Below are 26,920 nucleotides of genomic sequence, written 5' to 3' on the forward strand. Positions count from 1 at the left end.
TTAATATGTCCTCCCTCTTAACATTCCTACTGCAACAAGATTCTTCCTTTGTTTTCATGTGCTCAGAGGTTGTGCTTTTGTCATTAACTCCAAACTGCTGCTGTTCTAATTCCAACTCCAGTTACACAAAACATCTCACATCAGAATGTCGAAAGCCATCACTGTCCTGCTAACAAACATTCCCCAGAATGACCTCCAGCAGCACCTGCTCCTCTGTTATGGGCAGCTTCCCATCCTAGCCATCAGTCGCAGACTCATTAGCCTGCATCTCAGGCAAAGGGAAGTCGTCACCCTGTGACTCTTCCTTTTACTCCTGACATTAGTTTTTCGTTTTATGCCAGCACAAGGATCATACTCCATCACTAAATTTTTTTCAGCCAAGACTCAGTTTTTTGGGGGTTTTTTTTCCCTGTAGAACACAACAGTGTGATGACACTATTTCTTCTCGCGTGGGTCAGGACAGGATGTAACAAAAATGTCTTTTGAGTCAGTGTTTTCTACTCCTGAGAATGACAGGAATACTTGTCACATGTGAAGTTCCAGCAGAGACCTGACACCACGGAGCAAACATAATATGCTATTAGGTAAAGAGCTACGTATTAACCAAAAATGAAACAACAAGGCATTAAAAATACAGTATCAAAATCACAGCAAACAAACCAATGACTAGATGCTCCTGAGTTGAACGTACACAAAATAAATCTCCTTTTTCCCCCTTTAAGTATCATAGTATACGGATTCTCAAAGTGTGATCTGGAGATCCCAACCACAGAGAACCCAGAAGAGCAAAACTCTCTTCGTAATAACATGACTTACCCTTTTCAGTCTCATTTTCCCATGAATGTATGGTGGATTGCCTAGAGGCGACCTACCAGGTAGTGTGGTAGCTGAACACAGAAGCCGATGCTGAGGACGAGCTGTCTTCTGTTAAGCCACACATTAATAAGATCTGTAAAAATATAAAATAATGACATTTTTCTTACTAGTTGTTGCTTGTTTAGGAAAGTAAGGTTGTTTTAAACATTAAAACATAGGTTGATTATATTAACAAGTAATGGGTTTTAAGTTAAATAATTTTTTAAGTTGTCAGTCTTACTTTCTCATGATAAATACCAGTAAACATAATTCTAATAAACTAACATTCTTTGGGTTTCTTAGCAACATTTAGTAATGTAAAGAATATGGAGACTAAAATGTTTGAGAGCAGCTGTCAGAGAATACACCAGAGATGTTTTATTTATTTTTCTTGCTGTGTTCCCAGAGACTCACAAGCTGAGGAACAATTAGTCTGGAAGAATAAAACCCACCCTCCACCATCCCCCTCCCAGCGCTGGGAGGAGACGAGAGTTAGGCATTGAATGTATCTCTGACAGGGTCTCAAGAGACCTGAACCTTCACACCAGTTCCCTTCAGGTGAGATTCGGGGGGGGGGGGGGGTCAAGGTAAATTTGGGAGGCGATGAATTCCACCAAGAAGGTTTCTGTTTTCTTGATGTTACTTGTTAATTTACTCCTCAAATCTATCCCTTTCTTTTTACTGTCAATGCTACCACACTATTTCAGTGTTGGGCTAATGCAATATTCTACAGTCTGGTCTTCTGGGCTAAAGTCTCCTTTCCTCTAATCTATACCACCAGAACAATTACCCCAAATTGAACTTTGTCAAAGATATCCTCACTTAGAAATATTAGTGACTTCCCCCACCGCCTGCAGCCTGAAGTCTAAACATCTTGGAATCTCAGGGTAACAGACTTTTCAGTCTATTCAGGAACACAGAAATCATCAGACCCAAGCCCTGCGTGGTCTAAAATAAAAAACTGATGTCTGTAAGTGATGTGAGTTTATCATGGTCATATGAACAAGAGCAACATTATCAAATGGGCATTCTTGTTGAGTCTGCATCGGACATTCGTGGTGCCATGAATTGTCCTAATTTACGTTTCCAAATATGTCCTTCTATTTCCCAACCTAATAGCTCTACTTCAGCTGCCCTATTCTCATCGTCCTGAAGACATACTATGTACTGTATTCTCACCCACCCACGTAATTCTCATTTTCTCCTCTGCTCTCTAAACGTATCTTTTAAGATTTGTCAAAGTCACATCTTCCCTCGAAGATTCTCTTGGACCAATTCAGCTCACATTAATCTCTCTCTTCTTGGTATTCTGGTTGAATTTGTCCACACATAGCACTTACTGCGTTCCTGTAACATATGGCCATGCACGATACTTCATTTTTTGTGTGTGCACCATTTACGTTTGCATCTTAAAATTTCTGCCTCATGTTGAGCACATTCAGGGTATTTAAATATACCAGTGGAGTATTACAGAAGCTCTTCTTGGCAACATTAGCGAATAATATATTGATTACATCTTTTCATTTGTAAGACTATATTAACTGGCTTATTAAAAGAGACTAGAAACACAGAATTCAGTAAGTCTACAACTGACTTCCCCAATGATCTCCAAAGCATTTTTCAGTTTCATTGATCCTCACGTCATTCCTAAACTTAACTCCACATGCAAAATCAATTCAGCTGCACTGATAATCAGGTCTGCTACAAAACCACCCACTTAAACAAATATGAAAGAATTTTGAGTTTGCCTGACCTGATTTGTGGAAGACTGTGCCAACGTGAAGTGAGATGGAGAACTTGAGAGTTCAGAGGGGATGGGCACATATATTTATGTTCAAAAAAGAGCAATTGAGAGATGCAGAAAAAAAACGAGCAGCCAAGTCCAGTTTACCGTATTACCTAACAGTGAGCTGGTAGATAAGAATCTGAATCCCTCTGCCCGTTCCTTCATTTGCATACTCCACCGATGACGGCCAAAGTCCGCACCAGTGCCACAGAGCACCTTGACTGGCCCCGGCGCCCTTTCACAATGATGCACAAAGATGCCAAATAAGCTCTGGCAAGTGCAAAAGTCCAGTGAAAGGAAGGACAAGGCAAGGACCAGCCATCATAACCCAGGCCCTATTCTTACCACCGTTCTCATTTATTTTTTGCTTATTTCAATATCTATGCGATTCTTCCTGATTACAAAGATAATAAAATCATTTGCCTCATTGAGAATATAAAAAACGAAATATAGCATTTTTACTCTCCTCAAAAGTTAAAATTCCTAAACATTGTATTGCAATACATAGTGATCTTTGTTTGCCTCATGGAGAAAACATTTATGATGAAAATACAATTGTCTTTTCTCTGCAGGACTGGTGTGCTGTAGGAGAAAGATTATTGACTTAAGGGCTAGAAAATTCTAAATTTAAATCCTACCTCTCCAGGTTTCAAGATGCATTATCTGTGGCATTTGATTTTTGTATTCCCACCAAGTTACCCACCTCTTTGTCTGAAATAATACTGATTTCATAAAGGGTTGTTTGGGAAAATACATTAGATAACAAAAGTGAAGCGGATGGCAGAAGGATATTTTCATAAATACTAATTATCATCCCTTATACCTGTCACTGCCCCTTACCCAGATCCCACACCACACACGGAGTTTCTGAACATTTTTCTATCAAATGTATTATGTCTGAAAACATCACAGGAAATCACACTCAGCATCTGAAAGAGAACTGATATCGTGCAGGGAAACTTTGAATCATGATTCATTAAAACAGTCCAACCTATTTCTGTCAACTTTGAGGGATGAGTTCTCTGCCGTTCCTCTGCTTATTTATGTAAGATCAATGGAATCTTTAATGTGTGTTTAATATCTTCGGGCTCTGAGAAAATCAGTAGAAGCCATTCATCAAGGCACACAGATGTGTGCGTTCAGAAGGACAAGACGAATGCAGAGGGCTGATTTGGGCACTAACTCATAATCAATTCTTTCCTCAGATAATGTGGAAGTTTCTCTTAGAGATCAGTGTCCTCCTTTACGGGTGAGAAGATTATCCTCTGAATAATGAAGACTCCCCGTAACTTTCAGGATTGGAGAAAGCTGTGTTGGGCTCTAGACATTCGTATTGTTTACACAGGGTCCTTGTTCTGGTATCTGTGTCTTTAATTAAGGTCCTTTCTTGACCGTGAAGAAAGAGATTTGTCATTTCTCTTCCTGGCTGTTTTAAATTTAATTGACGGATGCTACAATATTTAGCATGTGTGTGTTCATTATTGTGTGGATTTAGAATATTTCACTGTAACTTCTGCTGACTGTAGCTGAATCAAATAACTTTATACAGAGATCTGGCTTCAGTTTAGTCACAGTCTGATGATTCAGTTTGATTTCATACCATTTATTTTTCTATGTAAAGTAGTCTTCAAAATTGTGTGATTTGGAGTCCAGTGGGGGTACTTACCTGGTATATTCATCCACTCTCCAATTTTGTTTTATTTTCTTCAGTTCTTTTGAGTTTTACCACATCTTTAAAAAACTTTTTTTAATCTATTTTGTTTTAATTTTTAAAATTGAAGTATAGTTGATTTACAATGCTGTGTTAGCTTCTGGTGTACAGCAAAGTAATTCAGTTATGTATATATTCCTTTTCACATTCTTTTTCATTATAGGTTATTACAAGATATTGAATGTAGTTCCCTGTGCTCTACAGCAGGGCCTTATTGTTTATCTGTTTTATATACAGTCGTTTGTATCTGCTAATCCTAAACTCCTAATTGTCCCTACCCTCTTTCCCCTCTAGTAACCACAAATTTGTTTTCTATGTCTGAGTCTGTTTTTGTTTTGTAAATAAGTTCATTTGTATCTTTTTTCTTTTAGATTCCACATGTAAGTGATGTCACATGATACTTGTGTCTCTCTGAACTTACTTCACTTAGCATGATAATCTCTAGGTCCATCCGTGTTACTGAAAATAGCATTATTTCATTCGTTTTTATGGCTGAGCAGTAGTCCACTGTGTGTATATACCACATCTTCTTTATCCAGTCATCTGTAGATGGACACTTAGGTTTCCTCCATGCCTTAGGGCTATTGTAAATAGTGCTGCTATGAACACTGGGGTACACGTATTTTTTCGAATTAGAGTTTCCCCCTTATATATGCCCAGGAGTGGCATTGCTGGCTCATATGGTAAGTCTATTTTTAGTCTTTTGAGGTATCTTCATACTGTTTTCCACAGTGGCTGCATCACACTGCATTCCCACCAGCAGCGTGGGAGGGTTCCCTTTTCTCCACAGCCTCTCCAGCATTTACTGTTTGTGGACTTTTTAATGATGGCCATTCTGATCCGTGTCAGATGACAGCTCACTGTAGTTTTGATTTGCATTTCTCTGATAATGAGCAATGCTGAATATTTCTTCAACTCTTTTTAAAATATCACATTTCATGAACATTTACCTAACACGGCGCTTGGCATTTTCCGTTTCACACTTCTCTAATCTGTGTGCAGTAAGGGTGGTATGCCATGCTCCTTAAAGTAGTTCTTTGCAGTGTGGTGTTTACTGAAGCATCTGTCATAGTTTTGTTACACAGAACCCAGAAAACAAAATATTTGTGTTCCAAAGACGCAGGCTGCAGATGTAAGCACAGCCAGGCATAGCTATGACAGGGATAACACAGTGAAAACGTTCACTTTTACCTGAAACATACATCCTGCTGATGCAGGACATGTGATCAGGCTTTGCACAGCAGAACCCTCCGAGGTGGAGCCGTGTCAGGGTTTTGAGGGGGAAGTGTCTCCTCGTAAAGATACATAAAATATATTTTATGGGATGCTGGGGCATTCATCCCAAATTTAAAGATAAAATTAAGCAGCAGATTTCTCCTGGGACAAGCACAGTGACCAAGTCATCTCACACCTCCAGTAATTCAAAACATCTGGCAAAACAGAGAAGCAGAGTCCCAGAGCCAGGACCCCAGCTGGACACAGTCCAAACCGGAGGTGGGAGAAGATTTACTACAAGTGATGTCCTGTGTTTGGATTAATACTCATGAAAAGACATTCAATCAATGCAATAACAAAACTGTTGGGCATTACAAACAAATGTTAAGACAGACATACTTAGGACCTGTCAATCGTCCTCCTAGGAATATATCCATTGAAAAAGCCTGCTCATGTTTACCAAGAGACATGTACAAGAATATACCACAGCAACATCGTCACACCATATTAACAAAAACCTCAAAACAACTGAAATGCCCATCAAGCTTAAAATGGCATCTGCATAAAATGGGACATTCTATAAAAATGAAAATGATACACTTGAGAATTTGGGGGAAAACAAATCATAAAAACATAACATTAACCAAAGCAAAAGCAAAAGCCACATACAATAGGATACATTTGTACAAAATTCAAAATATTTATTAAACACATAAAAATATATTTAGGGTTGAGGTCCTTAGGAGATAAATTATGAAGAAATACTATTGAGTATTTTCTGGAATTTAATTATATGAAAATACAGAAGTCTGATTTGCCGTCACTTTGTGGAGGGGAGGGGTGGTGACTGAAGTGAGTGCAGTGAGAGGTGCTGAGACTTTGTGATGCATTTTTTTGTAGTTAAGACTTTCATCGTGTCCATCATGTCCAGGTGCTGTATTTACTTTGTGATGTATCATTGAGCTTTTCATTTTCTGCTGGACTTTTCTAAATGTGTAATATATTTCACATATCTAGAATGATACATTTCACATATCTATGAATGGTTTGCATTTGCAGAGAAAATATGAAAATGAACAAGCCTACAAGACAGAATAAAAGGGCAAGAAAACTAAACCTCCTTTCCTTTTCTATGATTTAATTCATCAAAAATTTCAGGTAGATACTGTGTGTGTGCACGCACATGTCTGTGTGTGTATAAATGGCACTGCTTGGTGCTGCAGTATCTGAAGAATTTGTAGCGCATCACAAAACCTGACGCTTAGAACCACATGCGAGCTACCATCACTCCATCATGTTACAGTGGCCTTGTCTGAAGTGCTCAGAAAACAATTTCACAAAACTTTCCACGAAGTAATTTTGACCTATAAAGGAAGCATGTCACTGTGACCCCACATTTTACTTAAACTGAGATGGAGTTTGATATGATCTGGGTTTTGTCACTGACATGCACTAAAACCTTGTCAGTGATTCTCGTCTGACATGACAGATGACTTCTTATAAACTTTTATTATGTGCTTCTTTTTATTCCTTGAAAAATGAAGTTGTTATGGCTCAGAAATAAAAAAAGAAAAAAAAAAAAAAACCTTAGAAACTTAGAGTCAGCTTGGTGTCACATTTCCCGGAGCAGGAGGTGGAAGAACAGCGCATATCACGCTGCTCTTTTCTCCACCGTGACCTTCCTCCACTCCTCGGCCACATCCCCATTTTTGCCTGCTCACGCTGCTTCCTCTAATCTCTAAGCATGGCCTCCCTGTCTCAGCATCTCTTATTGACTTTTCCTAATCTTATTATTTCTGCTGAAATTTACTCTGCACGTCATTTTTTTGCTAGCCCCGCACTGTACATCGATGGGATTCACCCCGGAGGAATCTTTACATCGCCAGCCTAACAAATGAAATTAGGGAAGCAAGGTGATCAGGTCTAGAATCTGGTGGGACCAAAGAACCAGCATCTACATGGAGCGCGCCATGAGAATTTAAACCAAGGTCAGCGGCTAAGGACGGTATTGACCGCAATGGCTCAGGACCTGTTACGTTTTGTTTTGTTGTATTTTGTTTTTAATGAGGTGCCTGCTTAAACCTTAAGGGGAATCAACAAATAAGAATCATATGATAAAACCAGAAATGTAACTTCTTTTTTTTTAAACGATTTGGTAGAGAGAAAAGACTATGATCTTTGGTTTCAAATAGGACCACGTTCACATCCAAGCTCCACAGTTTGACAGATATAGTATCTTAACATCCACAATCTTAGTGCATTTGTCTATGAAACAGAGCTCTTAAATCCTTAAGATCTTATCTTTAGAGTCAAATGAGATTTGGGTTATGAAGTGCCCTGCATTTATTTGACATTAATGAATGTTAACTATTATTATTGCTGCCTAATTCCTTTGACACCCTCACCTTCTATATCTGACCCTGCATTCACCCTTTCCCTACAACAAGGGAAGTCACAAGAGTTGCCTTCTTTCTTTCTTTCTGCAGTGGGTATATAAGAGGCATTGAATGCCTCCTAAGGCTTTCATATTACATCATAAGTTAACGAAATGGAGCGAAGAGTGAAGAGCAAGTAAAGACAGCAAGGTGAGACTGGAAGAAGAGAGGACGGTAAAGATGGAGAGACAGACATACAGACAGATAAAAATAAATTAAAACTATGTGTGCATCAAGGTTGGCTTGTGCTGAAGGATGGTATTGCTTCTGTATTTGAAGGGCTACAAATCCCCTAATTCATAGTCACATTTGGATTCAGAAATGATTACAGGTAAATTCTATTTGGGGGGGTTATTTAATTCCATGTCTTTATTTGGAGAACATGACACTGTAAGTATGATCATGCATAAAAATATTAAAATGCTACAAAATGACTTGTAATGAAAAACAATATTTTCCCTCCATACCTTTCCTTATCTACGGTTTTATTCCCTTAAGCTAAATACTTTTTATTTTAAATATTTCTTCAGACGTCAACTTCAGTATTTCATAATAGGATTTGTATCATCTTTTCTAGATTTTTCAATTTTAGTCAAGTATTGTCTTCCTCCCACGACTATTTAGAGTGTTGTTCGCTCATGATACTATCACCAGTTTCCCTCCATTTTTCTTGCAAATGGTAATATTAATGCTTTTAGGTTCGTTATAGGTTACCTTTGTTACATTTTTATTTTCATTCAATTTTTTGTAGCTCCCAGCTACTTAGGTTTCTAAAGTTCCTCTCAAATCTCCTCCCAAATTTACCCTGCAGGCAACTTCCTAAAGAAAAGGATTGTGGAGAATCCATTATTTCAGTAATTAAATACGCAAAATACCTGTTGCCAGCCCTCATTCATGTAGGAAAGCTTAACTAGTGTAGATGCTGAGACCATTTGCCACCAGAAATCCAAAAGACCCACTTCATTGTCTTTTAGTTTTGATTCTTGCTACTGAGTCTTACAAAAATTTGTTTCTTGTTCCTCTGTCAAGTGTCTTCTATTTTGGGGTTGTTTTTTTTCTTCTTCTTTCCTCTTTGGAGCCTTACGGAATGCTCTCATTTTCCTCCAGTTTTCACAGGGACATATCTAAGTAAGCACTGCCCCATTTGCTGAATAATTGAAGTCTCGCGATTTCAGTTATAAAATAATTCATCTGTATGCGTTAAGCCATGGGGTACTGGCCTCTGCTTTCTGCTTTGTCTTTAATCGGATGATGGGAATTCGCATTACTCCTCAGTGTCTCTGCTGCTCCTCGCTATTTTCAATCTCTGACTTTTTGTTCTTTCTTGGAGACTTTCTCAACTTTGTCTTCTTACCCTTACACAATTTTCTTTTTAATTTCAGAAATCAATTTTTAAATTTTGAAGTTTTTTATTGTTAACTAGTTCTTCCTTTTAATTATATTATTTTCTTGTTTTATGTACAAAGTAGATTAAAATCTCTGTAAATACCAATTTTTCAAATTGTTTTATGTAACTGAATTTACTTTATGATAATTTTAAAGTGTGTTTTATTTCCTTTTTCCCCCTTTTCAGACATTTCTAAATATCAATAAGCTTTGTTTCATGTTTAAAGACAAAGCAACAAATGCAAATAATTGTGAGAAATAAGTGTATGGGTGATGCTTCTTAACTAACAGGTTTTGAAAACTTCCTTCCATGAGGAATGCATTCAATTTTCATTAGTCATCACTCCCCCGATTCATTTATAGCCCCTCAGATATTAGTTGAAATTCTTTGTCTACTACTTACCTCTTTCATTCCCTTTTTGCTATAGAAAAATCCCTTTCAAAAATCATTTTAATTGGGTAACTGGTGGGAGTGGAAATGAATGTATACAATAAAGCTATTATTTGAAATGCAACTAAAGTATTTTAGTGTCAGCATGCATGCTAATTAAGATAAATATTGCTAAATATAAAACCAATGGAGCCTTTAAGATGTTGCTTACTTACAGTGCATTTTATATGAAATTTATTTTAGCTTTTATTATTCATAAATTTCAGGAAGGAAAATGAGGCTCTTAAGAGATTACATAAATTCATTAAATTCACAGAGGTATGAAAGGATAAACCTGGGATTCAAAGTCAGTTTTGTTTCAGTAAAAAGCTCTTTTCGGCACCTCAAACAGCTGTGTGTCTCCCCGCCTAGGGAAACCTCATTTTCATTTCTGAATGGGGGTGATTTTACCTCCATGGGACATTTAGCAATTTCTGGCGTATTTTTTACTGTAACAACTGTAGGACGCTTCTAGCATATGGTGTGTGGAGGCTGGAGATGCCGTTAACCGTCCTACAATGAGCAGAACACTTGCACAGCAGAGAACAGCCAGACCAAAATGTCAATAGTTTTGAGGTCAAAAACCCTTGGTCTAATTAGAATGCAGAATTTCCATAGACATTAGCAGTGGATAGCAGCATATGAATTTCCAACAAGTTTATTGCAATTTTTACTCTTTAGAATTATAACACAAGATCATACACAGTTTTATAAACCATTCTATAAGGATTAAGTCACATCTTAAAAATTATAGTGGAGACCCACATTCTTTAGAATGGGACATATTATATAAATTCTTGAAATATTGTTGATTTTAAATTCTGTGAGTAATCTATAACCTTTCTCCTTTTAAATATGGTCCTTTTATTTGATGATGCTGAAAATTACGGAGTGAAAGTAAAGGTCTGAGGAATGACTTTGTGCTATTTTACTGAAGTTGTATCTGAAGAAAGACAATCAAGGGTAGTCACACTTCCCCCCTTTTTAAAGACATCAAAAAATGACACACTATGTGCTCCAGCTCCCTTTCTCACCTCTGATGCCTTTGGAGGATCTAAATCTCTCCAAAATATGTCAGCTCAACCATTGTCCTTTCCATTCATTCTATAGCTACTGTTCCATGTCCCTCAGTTGGCCGTGCAGTTTACCACTTAACACAGGGCTGGTGTCTGCCTGCCTGACGTTTTCTAGCCCTGGCTGGGAAGCCAGCTTCCCAGAGAGCAAGTCCTGCCCCGATGGTGGGTGGCTGTGTCCACCATGCCGTTCACCTTGGCGGAGACACTGGGCTGTCCTCAGCCTGCCTGCGAGAGTGAATTCCACACAGCTTCAGTAATGAAGGGAGGGGGGAAAATTACAGTGTTTAGCAGAGGATTTTTAAAAACAATAGCATACCTTTAAGCAGGTCAAAATGAATTTCTCTTAAATTCTACAAAGAGGCAGTTTCAGTTTCCCTGAGATTCAGACTCCCTGGAAATGTGTTGTGCTGTGAGCTGGTGTTTGCCCTAAGCTATTTTGAGAAACCTGTATTTTAAAAGGAAAAACATTAAAGTTTTAATGTTTTTAATGTTAATTAAAGTTTTATTGTTTTGATGTGATTCATATTAAAGCTTTAGTTAAATATATCTGTTCAATTAATGCCGTTTTACTTACATTTCTTAAAATAAGCTTTAGAAAATGTAAAATACTGACATTTCATTATGCAGTGGTTTTTTACTTTGAAACTGCATATAAATAACATTCATCAAAAGTGTTTTCTTCAGATGGTATTTGGGTGATTTAAGCAGATATAGTGGGAGAAAAACAAATCTTAAAATAAGGTTACAAAAAAAGTGCTGGAGAATAGGAAGGATACAGGGCAGAGGGGTTAATCTAACCCTGGAGGATAAGTGAGGTCCTCTAAGAGGAGATCACCACTGAGCTGAATCATAAATCATACTTGAGCGTTAGACGGTCAGAAAAAGGGAAAGGAATCTTAGGCCATATAAACAGCAGGCCCCAGAGCACAAAACAGGACAGCAGTGAGGATGGATGATTTCATAAGCATAACTATTAACCTGCCTCCGGCTCGCACTGAGCATCTCCATGGCTTCCGTGCCAAAAGTACCCCTCTCCTTTTTCGTCTCTTGCCTTAGGTAATTTGGGGTCAGTAACGCCTACAGATTGTCATGAAGTACAATATATTCGTATTTCTTAAATCTTCATTTTCTTTGTACTGATTCCATCGATTGTTGCGAGAACGATATTAAAATTTCTGACTATAATTTGTGGATTTCTCTGTTTCTCTTTACAGTTCTTGAAACTGCTATCCTAGATAGCTTGAAGCTTTGTCATATTAAAACATTCTTTTAAAAATGGTTTATTTTGGATATGGTATTTTGAATGCCATGTGAAATGTGTATAACAGATATGTGGTCAAATAAATTTTGCTTAAAAAATGGAAGAAATGAAAAACATTTGAAAAACATTTAGAAGCATTATTATTCTGGAGGTTTTGAGTACCTACATAATACCAGGCCTCTTTAAATAGTTCTTCAGTGAAGCCAATTCAGATCTGAGAAGGGGAAGGGAGAGGGCCCTGGTTGGTATAATACAGGGAAAATGGGGGTTTTAGATTATCTGATGTATTTCATTATTTGGGGAAAATAATATCAAATTGATTTGTTTCAGCATTTAGAAAAGATGGATAATAGAAATTTAAAAGCTAAGCAAATAAAAAGGAAAGAACTTTACGTCCGTGTATATTAGTAATTAAATCTGCTGCACTGTTTAGAAAATACGGACTCACAAAGACTGGACGATGAGAGTGTCGTTAAATGGCTTTTGTCCTGACTGTCCTTATGCTGACCTGTGGAGCAGCTGAGGGACCCGCTACAGGGGATACAGACAAAAGAGATCCCACGAAGAGCCAAGCGCCCATCACTGAAGAGATCAACAGCTTTCCTCACTGTAAGCAACATGGAGGCACAACAAAATTTTGCCTGCATGTTCCATTCCCAAATTAGTTAGCTCTAAAAATCTTCCCTGAATTCCCAGGAAGCCTACCAGCTCCTGAAGATTCCCCGCTTCTTCATGGCCAGCTCCTTCTATACAATGTTATCTCAGGTCAACTGAGTAATTATCTCCCTATACTTCCAAAGAAACTGTAAGCCCACAGCGGGGGGGGGGAATAAAGGAGAGATAAACCAAAGACTTAAAGAGTCTAGTGATAAGAAGGAGTCAGTATTCACAAGACTGTAATTTAAATGGAAATCCACAGAGGATTAATAACACTTTATACAGGCTAGTATTCATTCACATTTTTTTCTGACTTCCTTTAAATCTTGTGTTTTATTTTTAAGGTTTATACTCTCTGTCTGCACTTCCCATGTCCCCCCAGGAGAGACAAGTAACCCTGAGGAAATGAGTACCCACTCGGGCAGCTAGGGCAGGGATGGGGGAAGGGCTGCTGTCTGAACAAACCGAAACCATGGGAGCAGCACATTAGCCACAGGCTCCTGGAGTTCACGGAGAGAGGAAGCAGAAGTCAGAAGAAAGGAAAGCGAGGCCAAACCCAAACTAGTACAGGAGCCAGGTATACGTTTTCTCAAAAAGAGTCACTAAATTAATCAGGGCGATTTTCCCTCCCAGAAATGAAGGACTTTTTCTAATTCCTAAATATCAATTTTTATTGCTTCCCCCAAGAAACTGCACAAATCTTTAAAAGTAATTTAAGGACAGATGAAACCTGAGCATCCACACTCTCATTTGACATCAGGAACTAAGCCAGAGAATTGTGTCTCCTCCAGGGGACAAATCTCACAGCACTGCCCTGTGCACAGAACGCCCGCTCTCCATTTGTGAATTTTAACAAGCACATTCACATTTGAGAATGTGAGCCTCTCTTCCCTAGCAATATTTTGGGGATAGGGAAAAATAGACGTTTTCATTAAATTCAGGTTTTTGTGAAAAAGAAATTGTAACTACCTAAAGTCAAGTCAGTGACAGCTCTAGTCAACTGTCGTTGTTATAAAAGGAAAAAAAAAAGTATAAAAGGAGGAGGTCAAAAAACTAGGAATTGTGGGAGAGTCACACATGTGCTGAGCAGATGGAAAAGGAGTCAAAAATGAAAATGTATATAAAGATTTTTAGGCTGCAATAGAAAGACAGGTATATAGTGTAAAACAGGGTCAGAGAAAGCAAGAATTAGCAGCAAAAGGAAAAATATGCTGGCAATGATCAAACGTCCAGGGAAACTGAAAGAAGTAGGTAAAAACTTTCTTCTCATGTTATTGATTATCAAAACCAAGTCATGCTCCTTAACGGGATATCATTTGTAAGCAAATGATATAATTTATAAATATATTTTTAAGGATTTAATTTATATTATATATAATTTAAGTATAATGTATATATAATAAATAAATATTGTATAAACATAGTTTATAAGTATATATAACACATTGCATATACTACACTGCATATTTAGATAGATGTGATATATATTATATATTCTAACATATATATTTATAAATTATATTATTTATCTTTAAGAATTTAATTTACAGCCTCATAGAACAATACTTTCTCTGCTTAAATATATTGTCTTCAGCAGTTTGTAGTTCCCAAAGTGACATCATATACACAAGCAAACTTCATCACCTCATATGGACAAATGCTCTCCTAGCTTTCTACTCTCCAGCTCAGCAGAGTTAAGAGTTAGCATGACTGAATCCCACAAAACTATTTTGGTTGCAAAAACACTTTGAGAGGTTAGAAGAATTGGAGGGAAAAAAAAATGTTTAAAAGAACTTTTACCTTTGGTGACATGAGTCACCTGTTGATCTGTTGAAACAATTTCTCTAAACAGATATTCTTAACTTATGTGGACCCAAGGATAAGTTTTGGGTTGTTGATGATGCCATGAGACTGACTACCAGATTGTGTTAATACGTATTTATACAAAATTCTAAGAAGTGTGTCTCTGGCTTTTATCAGACTCCTAAATATCCGCCATCAAAATAGGATCAAAATATACACCCCACAGGGCCTGACCCACATGGTTACGCCCCAGAGACTCAGCCCTCGTCAAACATGTTATCTGCGCCGAAGCAACAGATGGTGGAGAAGCAACATAGTGAGAGTTTGGCTCCAATCTCATGCCGCCCCTTGACGAGTGGCTGCAAAAGGCACTTCACCTTCAAGAGATCCCTATTCCTACCTGTATAAAAGGAGTGCTTTGGGCTAAGAAAACGCTTCTAAGAGTCTGTCTAGCTCTAAGGACTCTCCCTCTGGCCTTTTCTCCTCTCACCCCAGGAACCCGTAACTCATCCGAACAGGCCTTCCTATGCTTAGTAAGCATAAAATCTGAAAGTCAAATGAGGCAGAAAGAAAAAAATTTAATAGATATGCTGCTGGTCGGCATATTGAATGGTTTAGTAATTTATTGTTCCAAGTATCTACATTTTTAAGGATAATGCCAAAGGGTGGCAAGCCTATGAGGGCTTAGAAAATTGCCAGCATTTCAACTGTCATTTAAGAAAGTTTTTTATGCCCCCTTTGCTAGCTCATCTACTCTTTGGTGTCTAAATGTTTCAGCATCTTAATGCTATGTTCCCGTACATGAAAATTCAGCCTGGGGTGAGTACTCCATTCCGTGTAAATGCCCAGATGGTGAAAACTATGCAGAACCAGGCAGTGGCAGGCTGGTCCCTCAACCTGGAAAGAAACTGCGATCAACTTGTTAGAGACCATCAGGTCACGCTTGACTGTCCCTCCGCCATCAGGACGGCGTCGGGGTGGGAGATAGGATGCAGCACTGCCACACATCTAAAGCACCAGTCGCCACCTTTGTTTCCAAACATAACTCTAGATATACTGGGCTCAGCAGACTGATGTGTAAGTGTGTGAGAAAGGTTGGAAGGGAAAGCAGCAGCACCAGAAATACATAGTGATGAGGGGGATGTTGCCAAAAGGCTGGTTTGGCCGAGAGAGCTCGTTCACCTGGACTTCAGTCAAAGAAGCTTTAGTTACGTCCCAGGGCGGTTGTGTGGGAGTGTACAATAGTTTCCACTCTTTTCTTTTCTTTTTTTTTTTTTAATTCTCGAAGCTTCAGTCTTCAAGTTTGTAAAAGAGTATGAGAATATCGAATCCATCATTTTGATGGTCAAACAAGATCATATAAGTGCAATTATTTAGTAAAGCTCTCTACAAATTTAAAGTATTTTAATTATAACCCACATTGCATGTTATCTAAAGTTTAGAGCTTTGACCTTCTGTGGTTTGATACATTGCTCCATAGTCCAGTTCAGTCACTCTCATATTCAACACAGCATTTGCCCAAGTTGTCTTGACCTTTACCTAAAGTGAAAAATGTCTATATAAAATGTTAATGTTTCTGAAAACCATTTTAAAATACTTTCCAAAACAATTTATAAAAAAGAAACAAAATGAAATAAAAACAGAATAGAAGCAGGTTTCAGAAGGTTGGAAAAATTATTTGGGGAGCAAATTACAAAGACGGACATGGACTTAACACTTCTGTGTTTTGGAAAACTAGAAAGGGGAGGGCAAGGAATCAGTAGTACGTGGGATTGGAGCCCTCCAGCAGCTGGTGGTTTTCCGCTGATTCCTTCATGGGCTCTCCCGATGAAGCTTTCCATTTACTAATGTATTTGCAAGTACTATGCAGCCCTAAATCACACGTAGGCGTTTCTCCCCCTTTCCAGAGGACTGGCCTCAACAGAGCTGGATTCACTATTAATATGTCCTGTTCCTCTCTCTCTGAAAAGAATAAATAGAGGCTGATCTGGGACAAATCATTTCCTGTGCTTAATGAGTCCCTGTGTGTTAATAATGTTAACTGTTGACTCTGTTCCTCACTCCAAGTAATAGCACATTATATTTGTTAGTTCTTGAAAGCTTTCAAAGGTTTTTTTTTTTTTTTTGCTTGCTTGCTTGCTTGCTTGCTTCCTTCCTTCCTCCATGCCTCTCTCTCTCTCTCCTCTCTCTTTTCTCCTTCCTTCAATTTTATCTACAAAGCAAACAGGCACTTGTTCTTGCCCCATATTTCAAATGAGGAATCCGAGACTCAGGAACAATCTTCTCCCCTTGCCCAAGGTCACATAAATTAGGCTATGAAATTATGATCAAGGGCATTCACACACTATTTGTTCATTCATGAAATAGACACTGAATTGCCAATAGGTACCTGGAACTCTCCAAGGTGGTGGAGGGGGGCTGGTGCAATGACAGAGACCCAGGCTTCACCCTCCAGCAGCCCAGCCAGGCAGGTGGGCAATGAGCCTCCGAAGGCGAGGAGACGTGGGAAGGAAATGACAAGGTGCCTTGTCAGTGAATGACAATGGGGCACGAGAGACCTTGGGGATCAAGGAAGTTATTCTCTGAGAACACGGTGTTTAAGACCTGAAGGGAAAGTCTAAGTCAGATATAGAGTGAGTATGGAGAAGCGGGTGTTAAATTTAAGGGAGCAGAAGGCAATACAAGTGCACAGAAAAATCTAGAAAGTGAAAGACATTCAGTATAAACAGAATTTACTGGGGTAAGAGTTCCCAGAGCTTCAGCCCACTTCTCTCTGTCTGAGCGCTCTGCCCACCGTGGACTGTGGCTCACGGCCTCCTCTCATTCAGGTCTTGGCTTAAATGGGAAAGTCTTCTTTGACGACCTAATTTAAAATTACACCCTCCCAGCACTCACCAATCCCCTTGAAAACCTTATTTTCCTGTCCTGTGTAGTCTCTTCTGACACAGCACGACTCTGTCTCTCCCCCTGTGACAGCGGAGATCTGCACTGCTTCCTCCTCCTCTGTACGCCGAGAGGGACCGGCGCATCGCGCGTGGGACGTAAATGTGTGGAGTGAAAGGACAAGGGACAGAGAGAGAAACCAAGACCAGCGCTGAGACAGTGGCAGACTTTTTAGGACGTCGTATGCTGTGAAAATCACAATGAAAAAGACTGCAGATAGATTTAAACAAGGAAAAACATGATTCCAAAAAAAGAAAGCTTTGGTTTTCACGTGGAGACTGGCCCCAAAGGAGGACAGGTGTACGTGGGGGTGAGTAGCAAGGAATTCACTGGAGTGGCTGAGGCCACAGGTGCTGAGATGTTGACAAGTTACAGACGCTGGGCTGGGACTGGAGGAATGAAATGCAAGGTCCTCGCTGTGGGCCCTGCTACCGAGCTTGAACTTAGCTTTGCCGACAGCGGGGAGCTATTCTAAGGTGACTCTACTAGGGAATGTGAGGCTTCTTGTTTTGGAAAGTTGGCTCTGATTGATGGCAGCATCTAGAAGGCTGAGCGAGGGCTTGACATGAATGAACGTGCCAACTGGAGATACGTGACTTCTTTAAGGTCATGTAACCAATGGAGCTGAAATTCTGACTTTCAATAATCATGCTGTGTAATAGTAATAATGATGACGTCACAGCTAGCTGGACGGCAAATGGTACCTGTACATAATCTCATGTATTCCTCGCAGTAATCTCGTAAGGTAAACGATATCATTACTTCATGTGTGTGTGTGTGTGGGTGGGTGTGTGTGGGTGGGTGTGTGCACATCCCCACTCATCCTCACAAGCTGAGTGATGTGGGAGGCACGGGTCCCCAGCCTGCAAGCCCAGAAGACCCACACCACTTTCCAACAGCCCTCCCCTCCTACTCGCCCCAACCCCTGCCTGAAACTGGCTTTTGGTTCTGTTGTTTTTTCCCCTGTAACAATAAACGCCCTCTCACTCCCCCTGAACAAGGAGAAACTCCCTTTGGGGTTTGCCTGAGTAAAGAGCCTGTTCCCTGGCAGTCTGAGTCCTGGGGAACGTGTGCGGCTGGTTTAATAGGCAAGATTTAGTGATATTACTACTTTTATGACACAGAAGCAGCGATCACAAGAAATAGTGAGTGAGGTGAATGAAGCCCCTTCTTGGAGGAGGAAATGGAAGTTAATAAAGAATATAATTTAAGGCAAACAAAACAATCACCCCATTGCCAAAAACAAAACATAACAAAGCAAAGCAAAACAAAAGTTCTTTTTGAAGTCACGACCTCTAATCTTTGTATTTATATCACCTTGCTTTCCTGACATCCTCTTACAAAATACGCTAAGGTGTAACATATTTTAGAAAGATTTTAAGTGTCAGTTTTAAAATGGAAAGTTTCAGCTATAAGGGGAATTCATTTACATTAAAGGCTTTATCCCTACTCGGGCTGGATTATTATAGAAAAGGAAATGCTTATACAAACTACACTTTTGTGAAATTAAATTTGTATCCACTTATGTCAAAAAAGAGAAATCACCCAAAATAACTCCATCTTTCCATTTTCATGACAGTTCAGATGATCATGAAATAGAGTATTAACCCTCGCTTAACATAACTTGGCTTCTCCGGGGAGGCGAGGTTTTGATGGTGAGGCAAAGCACATTTGCCCAGAAGGTATTTCAGAAAAGATTTCTCTAACTCACTGGTGATGCAGTTCTCCAGTTCACACACATTTGTGTCTTATCACGCATTGAGTCTCACTTTTTATTAAGACACTGGCTGCTTCCTATGAGATCAGTTTTGGCTCCACAAAGTCATCATCATTATTTAAGAAATACTGGCACTTGTTTAGAGGTTAAAACACAAAAATGATTTGGCGTCTGTACTTGTGCCCAAAATAATTAGTTATAAATAGATTTCACCTTCTCTTGGGCGAAGGGCAAACATAGCAGGGGTCTCCAGCAGCCTAGGGCAGCCAAGTAAAGTTGAACAATGTTTGCCGTGAGCAAAGATGCCGGGCCTGGGGTGGGGGGTGGCTGAAATCCAGCCAACATTCAGCCTGCAGGTATCAAGAAAGAGTAACTTTTTCCAATTTGTCTAGAGTCTTGGAGAGTTTGGCAGAGGCTGATGAGCTCTGTGACCTTGGGCAAACACTCTCAGGCTCTTTGAACCTCAGTTGCTTCAACTATAAAATAATAATAATACTATTTAGACCATAAAATGCATATGGACTTAATTACACTGTAAATTCTATACTCAGGCACACATGTGTCTTCCTTCACAATTCTAATTTAATTGGCCATTTTCCTAGATATATCCTGTATCTTTTCAAAAATATTAAGTCCTGCTAGTTATTTTTGGCAAAATAGCATTATCAGATAACTAGTCCTGAGCAAAACCAGTTCTGCTCCCAATTTGTTAAAATTGGTTCCGTCTTCAAAAATGTATTTTGGCAAATGCTGGTGTGATGAATAATTTATGGAAAAGTTAGCACACGAGACAGAATACTTTAGAAGTGAATCTTAAGTGGCTGCTAGCGTACATATTTGATTTCATTAGAAGCAAAAAATATGTTCAAATGGATGTTGTAATAAAAATAAAAGATGTGATGTAAATTTCTATCAGTTCATTTCCCACATAAAAATCTATCTCTAAGTGGGCGCTCCTTTCCCCCACTTGGCTCTTGTGAGAGAACTCAGACCACATTCACATCACCCAGAAATAATCTACTCAAAGCTCAGTGAGCTACGCAAATTTCATTGAAAAGACTGCAGTAACTTTGGAAGACGTTTACATTACCCACCCTACAGCAAATTTCTCAAAACAAGCATGGCTAGTCCAAAATCCTCCAGTCCCAGAAGACTGTCTATAGGATTAATCTCCCCTTTTCCCCCCATGCAGCCCCTCCTCCTGCACCATTTTCCAGGCTTCTGCTTTCTCCTGCTTCCCCAGACTGCACTTGGTCCCTCACTTAATTATGCAGAAAAATTCAGCAAACTTGCACACCCACCACCTATTCCATCCCCCGTCCAAACAAGGACACGCCACTAATCAGGAGCCATTTCTTCTCAAAACAGCACAGGGGGTTCGGAGGAGGGAGAGGGGGAGGATAAAATCTTGACACCCAGATACATGCATTTTCTTATTGTATTCGTTGGACAAGATTTTATTAGCTGTTTCTTTTTATTTTCTGAAGCCCATCTGGCAACCCAGAGAGGTGTATCCACTCTATTTTAAATGTATTTCTGCTACTAAGGCTAAGATCATTCTTTGGCTTTCTTCAACTATTTCAAAGAGTCTGGCAGTGCGACCTGTAGTTTGCCTGCAGGGACCTACAACTGTAGAAGGTAGGACTTGGGGAGCTTCCTCCTAAAGGCTCTTTGAAGGCTCTGGATTCTTCCAGGAGGCTCTTCGGAGCAGCTGGTTCCATGCTGCGGTCCCAAGAATCCTCCCGTACCTGGGAGGTCAGGAGATGTGCGTGGGTCTAGAGGTGCTTCAGGGCATAAAAGGCCTTGGAATTTTTATACTATTCATTCACTACAGGCTCATCCACAGAACAGTGAAGGAAATGATTGCTTGTGACACTTTACAGACATGCATGTTGAGCAGTAAAATGTTAGGCTGGTTGAACAAGGGCACAGATGGTGCTAGTGTAAAAAAGCTTTCTCCGTGTTATACACGCACACAAGATCTGTTTGTGTCCATATCTATGCTCGGATATATCTGTTCTATGAAAGCGGGGGGAAGGCAAGTTTTTCTTATCCCAGTGATTCAAGAGAAATTAAAGGATGGGATGTGCATGTGTATGTGGTGGAGTCGCGCCAAGTTATGCAAAATCAGGAGACTTTGGGTGCAGAACTGCTTTCTGGTCTGAGAAAGAGTGTGGCAGAGAGCTGGGGCAGAGGTAGAAACACCTCCAGCCTGCAACCCAGAAGCCCCCTGGCAAGGTGAAGGCTCGAGAGCTGAGGATCTCAGAAGAAAGCACATGTGACTTAAAGAGAAGTGGCCATGTTGTGGACTCTGCAAGGAGCTTTTTATTTAATGAAAAAAGAATTGATAACATTTCTTGAGCTAAAGCCACAAAGTGGCAAGTCAAGAGACCAGCAGCCAGAACCTTTGTGAAGAACGCTGACGTCCCCTCGCGGTGGGAAGTTAGGGACACTGGCTGAGGGGGAGGAGGAGGCTTGGGTTACATTAGTTTCCCTGGTGAGGACTTGGAGCCCCAAACGCCTCTCATTTACACCTAAAAATTCTATTTCCCCAGGATGCAGTGGCCTTAAAAAACGTATGCAGTTTGGATTCTAGATAAGAAAGGAAACTAGATTTATGAACGAAAAAATTAGAAAACAATGATAGCCCATGAGGTAAATGCAGCAAATATGCCTCCTTCTCCTTGTAGCCTTTGTCTCAGCCTCTGCTGACAAATCCCTTTGTGATTTCAAAATAAGAAATCGCCCTTTAGAAGCAGAACTAGCTTGGACCAAGACTGATGACTAAAGGTTTGATTGCTGCAGCTGACAAACAAATTGAATTTGCAAAGAGCCAGGGAAGCGGTTTCTCCAAAAATGGGGAGATCCAGGCAGGGAGGTTTGTTTTTTGTTTTTTGTTTTTTGGGTTTTTTTTGGTCTGTGCTTCTTCTCTGTACCTTTATTTTAACTGGTTTAAAGTCAAAATATTAGTGTTCAGTTTTTCCTTATATTTTGTCTACTTTTGAAATTCGAGGCAATAAAAGTAACTCTCTACTTTCAAAATATTAATGTGACAGAAAATCTATAAATAATGGTTATAAGAAAAAAAGAAATTGTCCCAAATTTGATCTGGGACAGAACTTTCTGCTTAATGTAATTGACAACCTCTTTCTTGGCAGGTAAGTTTCTTAAGAAATTATCTGACAGACTTTACGAAGATTAAATGTGTTCAGGGAAACTAATGACCCCATCCTTCTGGCGATCAGTCAAGAGTCCAGAAATCTTTAATCAACCTTTTTCCTTTCAAAAATGCTCTGACAATGTTCATCCTGCCAACCTCTTGTCCCAGAAAATGTCCTTACTGAGAAGGAAATTGTTGAAACCAGGCTGGATAAGAGTCCTGTCGAGGTTCTCAAACCTACTGGGCAGCAGAAGTAAGCCTGGAACCCTAGCCTGCTGTCTGTGGTCCATCAGAGATCTGGGTGTTTGTCCCTGCAGGAAAACCTCATCTATCCTGAGAGACTCACAGGTTTTAGTACTTAGTTTTATCTTGAATTACTTAACAACTCTGAGCCTCCATCTCTTCATATAAAAACAATGGGCTGATGATGAAGATGACGGATTTTTAACTTTTTTGGTCATCTTTTGTTTCCTTGGACTTCCTGTTCTCCCTAGTGTCTGACACACAGCGGTCACTCAGCAGACGCTAATTCACAAAAAGGTGTGAACTAAGCAAGCAGCAGGGGCACGAAGAGCAGGATCCTAAAGACAGATTTGAGGCAAACTGAACAGAACCTGAGCCCAGGTGGGTATACGGAATAATAAGGAAGGTATAGTAAACAATAAAGATGATCCCAAGCTCCCAATTTATAGACTGTAAGATGAGTGACACCATTATTCACTAAAATAAGACATCGAGGAGGTCAGGCTGAGCCCTGACGTCCCTCAGCACCCGAAACAAGCCAGTGACATGTGTTCATTTGGCACTTGAGGCTCTGAAGGCGAGAGGACAGATGAAAATGAAATGAAATTTTGCTTTTCAGAACACGGAGTCCTGGTCATTTTTAATTTCAGCAACTTGGAGAAATGTCACTACCCTTCCAGTACCGGGAGGGGAGGGCCAGCCCGTGTAAGTCATACACTGGATTATCATGTTAGGCGGCCACACCAAGTAAGGGAGTCTTAGTATATTTTAGAGAGTACAGGCTAAAAGAGGAAACCGTGAATTTAAATGTGTTAATGCACTAAAATGAATTCTGCAATTTTAATTTCTCTCTCCAGTCATTTCTAAATAGAAAAGAATTTTCTCTATGATATTTTGTCTAGGCAGGCACACCCCACTGCCAAACACATATCTAAACCTCTCCCAACTTTCAAATTTAAAAAAGAAATAAACTCAAAGCATTAATTTTAAAGTGTTCAGAGTATTCTAGCCAAAGAAATCTTACAGACATGGTTAAAATTAATTTATAACCTGAATATTCCGTCTTATACAAGATGTGTCCCTTCTGGCCAACCTAGAGGATCTAATATTCTGTCCAATGGAATTGGCTCAAATTGGTCTCATCAAGTTCAAAAGCCTCCAAATTATCACCCTAGGGGAATCGCACGACTGAGACTAGTGATTCTGAAAAAAAAATGCTAGCTTTACTTACTTTGCTATTTTTAATGTACATTTATTTGTTAATCATCCAAACCATCGCTGGCATGTTGTAGGGAACTGACACGTTCCTGGGGGCCAGTACAGTATGGTGAAAGCAACAGGCGATTTTTGTAAAAAAAAAAAATTATTAAGTAACTCTAAAATATTTATAATTTGGAACCGTATTCTTCATAATGTAGGGTGACTGCCTACACTAAGTTTTCTTTCATTTTTCCTACCTTAATTTTTGCTGATACTCAAATTTCCACTATTAAGAATTTATAAATTTAGCTAAAGGACTTGATCTTTTTTCCAATGCCAGTTCCCCAAGGTTAGTTTTAATTCTTGTGGCTCATATACGCTTCACTGACAAGATGCCGGGGGAGAAGTTGAGTTCACTAGCTCTGGGTGAAACTGGTGCACGGCCCTGACAGTCACAGAGGGCCCATCTTAAGTTCATCCTGAACAACACACGCACAGCGTCTTCTGCTTGGATGACCTCATCTAAGCACTGGCAAGACATATTCTTATACCAGCCTTCAAGGAAAGCATCTCCTAGTTAGGGAGAACCCGGCTGAAGATAGAAGAATAAATCCGTGTACCAAATGAGGTTTCATTTTGCACCTGCTTCTCTTTCACCTAAATGTTTAAAAATAGTCTGAACTGAAGTGTTATCTTAGAACCGTTGGTGAAGTCTCTAGAAGCTTCTAGAATTTTTTTCATCTATCTTATAATTTAGTGTCTTTGAATTTTCACTGCCATTCATGTAAATCTGCTCTCCCATTAGCATTTTTACCCCAAGAGTTATTTTTCCCCATGAATGGCAAAAAATAAGAAGAAGAAGAAGATTTAACTTTACTGCATGACAGATATGGGTAGATTTGGGGTCAATGCCCTTCTTTTCTTATATGCTAACATTTCTAATTATGACAGGTTTCCAGGCAAAAGACTGTGGTCTGTCTCCCTTGGTCAGTATCTTCTGAGCAAAGCTGGATTCCAGTAAAGACTTCAATATAACTTCCTCACCCACTCTTCTATTATCCATTTGGAATATTCCTACTGCTCCTTCCCTCAGAGTTACTGACTTTCCACCTTACTTTCTCTCTCCAAATTTCTGGCACTTTCCCAATTACAAATTTCATTTTCACTGTGGGCCCTTTTTCCCAACACAGTGCAACCATCACCTACGAAATGTCTCTTTTTTTTTGCCAAGATCCACTAGAGTATAAAAATGAGCTACTAATGACAGGCTAAGTGTGGAATATGTGGCGTGCATCCTGTTTGCAAAGACTGTGATTCCACTGAGAGTTTTTTAATTAGTCGATGTGCTAGTTAATCTTCTAGGAGAGACAGTCATAGAAAATATGAGTCAGGTAACCGTGTACACGAATTTCTATCCACGCCGACTCCTGCAGCACAAGTGACTCTGAAGCTCACCACACCACAGAACCAACTGCTGGGAAACCCGCATCGTTTGCATTTCCGTCTTAGACTTCAAAACAAAGCAGAGAGGATGTTTGCCAAAGGAAGGGAAATATTAAGTTCAGAATACATAGATTTACCCTAAATGGGAAGGAGGGAACACTTTTAAAATATGTGATTTGTTTCTAAATGTCAAAATTAGTTTCTTTAAGAGATTAATCATATTTTGTGTGTGAATATTTTCTGTATGGAATCCCCAGTGCAGGGACTCTTCAGCCCCCTCTAACTGAAGATCTAGCATGCTGGCGGACCTGTGTGTGTCAACGCCCGCACTGCCGGACAACGCCCTGAAGGTTTACAGAGGCGGCATATTCGATTCTGGTGGTCGTGCTCTAGCACAGACAAAGACTGTTCGGGAAATATTCAAAGATGTGAACAGTACGAGAAATTAAACCTTCATTTTTCTGAGCATCTGTTTGGGGAGTAAACATGTTTAACTCACAGGAAAACAGGGGGGGAGGGGCAAACCACTGTTGTTAAACATAGGTACGAGAGAAAAGATAGCTAACTTTAATAATTTAAGGATGTTCTTATGGAGGGAGTAGAATTCATCTGGCTGGCCTGTGGGCTAGAATTAGGATAAAGTGTAAATCTAATAGCTAGCAACATTTTAACTCCACACTGAGGAATTTAGTAAAGAACTTTGCAATGCCAGTACGAGCTACCTCAAAAAGAAATGAATTGTCCCTGAGCATAAAAAGTTTTAATCAAAGAGTTGTCAGCTATTCTATAGACAATGTTTAAGTATAGGGCGCCTTTTAAGATGCAGGTAATCTAGGGCTGAATAAATATTGAATCCAAATGGTGTGAGAGGTTAACAGACTAATAAAAATGACGCACCAAACTCAAGTTTATATTCACTGTGAGAGTCTCATTCAATTCAAATTTCATAATTCAACTGTGAAAATTACAGCCAAGCCAAAGCATAAACTTGACATAAAAAGAAGCCAGTTGTAGTTTTCTCGGACCACTGGTGGGATGGTGCTGAGGAAACACCCGCGGAGGAGGTGCTGAGGAGAGTTCCTGTCTCTTTCCTGGTGTATTCATTTCTCAGGACCACTTTGTGGCATAAACTTAAACAACTTTGGTGGCTTAAAATAACAGAAATATGTCCTCACAATTTTGGAGGCTAGAAGCCTGAACTCACGGTGTCAGCAGGGTCACGCTCCCTCTGAAGACTCTCAGGAGGAATCCTTTCTTGCCTCTTCCCAGCTTCAAGTGGCTCCGGACAATCCTTGGTGTTCCGTGGCTTGTAGCTGTGTCACCCCAATCCCTGCCTCTGTCTTCACGTGGCACTCTTGTCTGTGTCTCTGTTTCCAAACATTCCTCTCCTTTCTCTTATAAAGTCACCAGTCACTGGATTTAAGATCCACCCTGATCCTAGGGTGATTTCCTCACCTAATTTCATCTGCAAGGACCACTTCTCAATAAGGTCACATTCAATGAGTTTCCAGATGACCATGGATTCTGGGGGAGACAGTGCACCTAGGGACCTCAAAAACCACAGGAAGCGGGGTGAGTCTGTGATTTCATTACATTTCT

The 26,920-nt window shown here is 39.6% G+C and overlaps 1 long non-coding RNA gene across 1 annotated transcript in view; it reads right to left on the reverse strand.

Annotated features, from left to right (window-relative positions):
- Nucleotides 1–862: 862 nt before the first annotated feature.
- Nucleotides 863–26,920, reverse strand: part of LOC116658307 — a 140,452-nt gene continuing 114,394 nt past the window's right edge. The window contains exon 4 of the long non-coding RNA XR_004313636.1: nucleotides 863–949. This is a non-coding gene — a long non-coding RNA (uncharacterized LOC116658307). The remainder of the gene's footprint in view (nucleotides 950–26,920) is intronic.

The sequence above is a fragment of the Camelus ferus genome, chromosome 20 (assembly GCF_009834535.1).
Source record: "Camelus ferus isolate YT-003-E chromosome 20, BCGSAC_Cfer_1.0, whole genome shotgun sequence".
In the NCBI taxonomy this organism is placed as follows: domain Eukaryota; kingdom Metazoa; phylum Chordata; class Mammalia; order Artiodactyla; family Camelidae; genus Camelus; species Camelus ferus.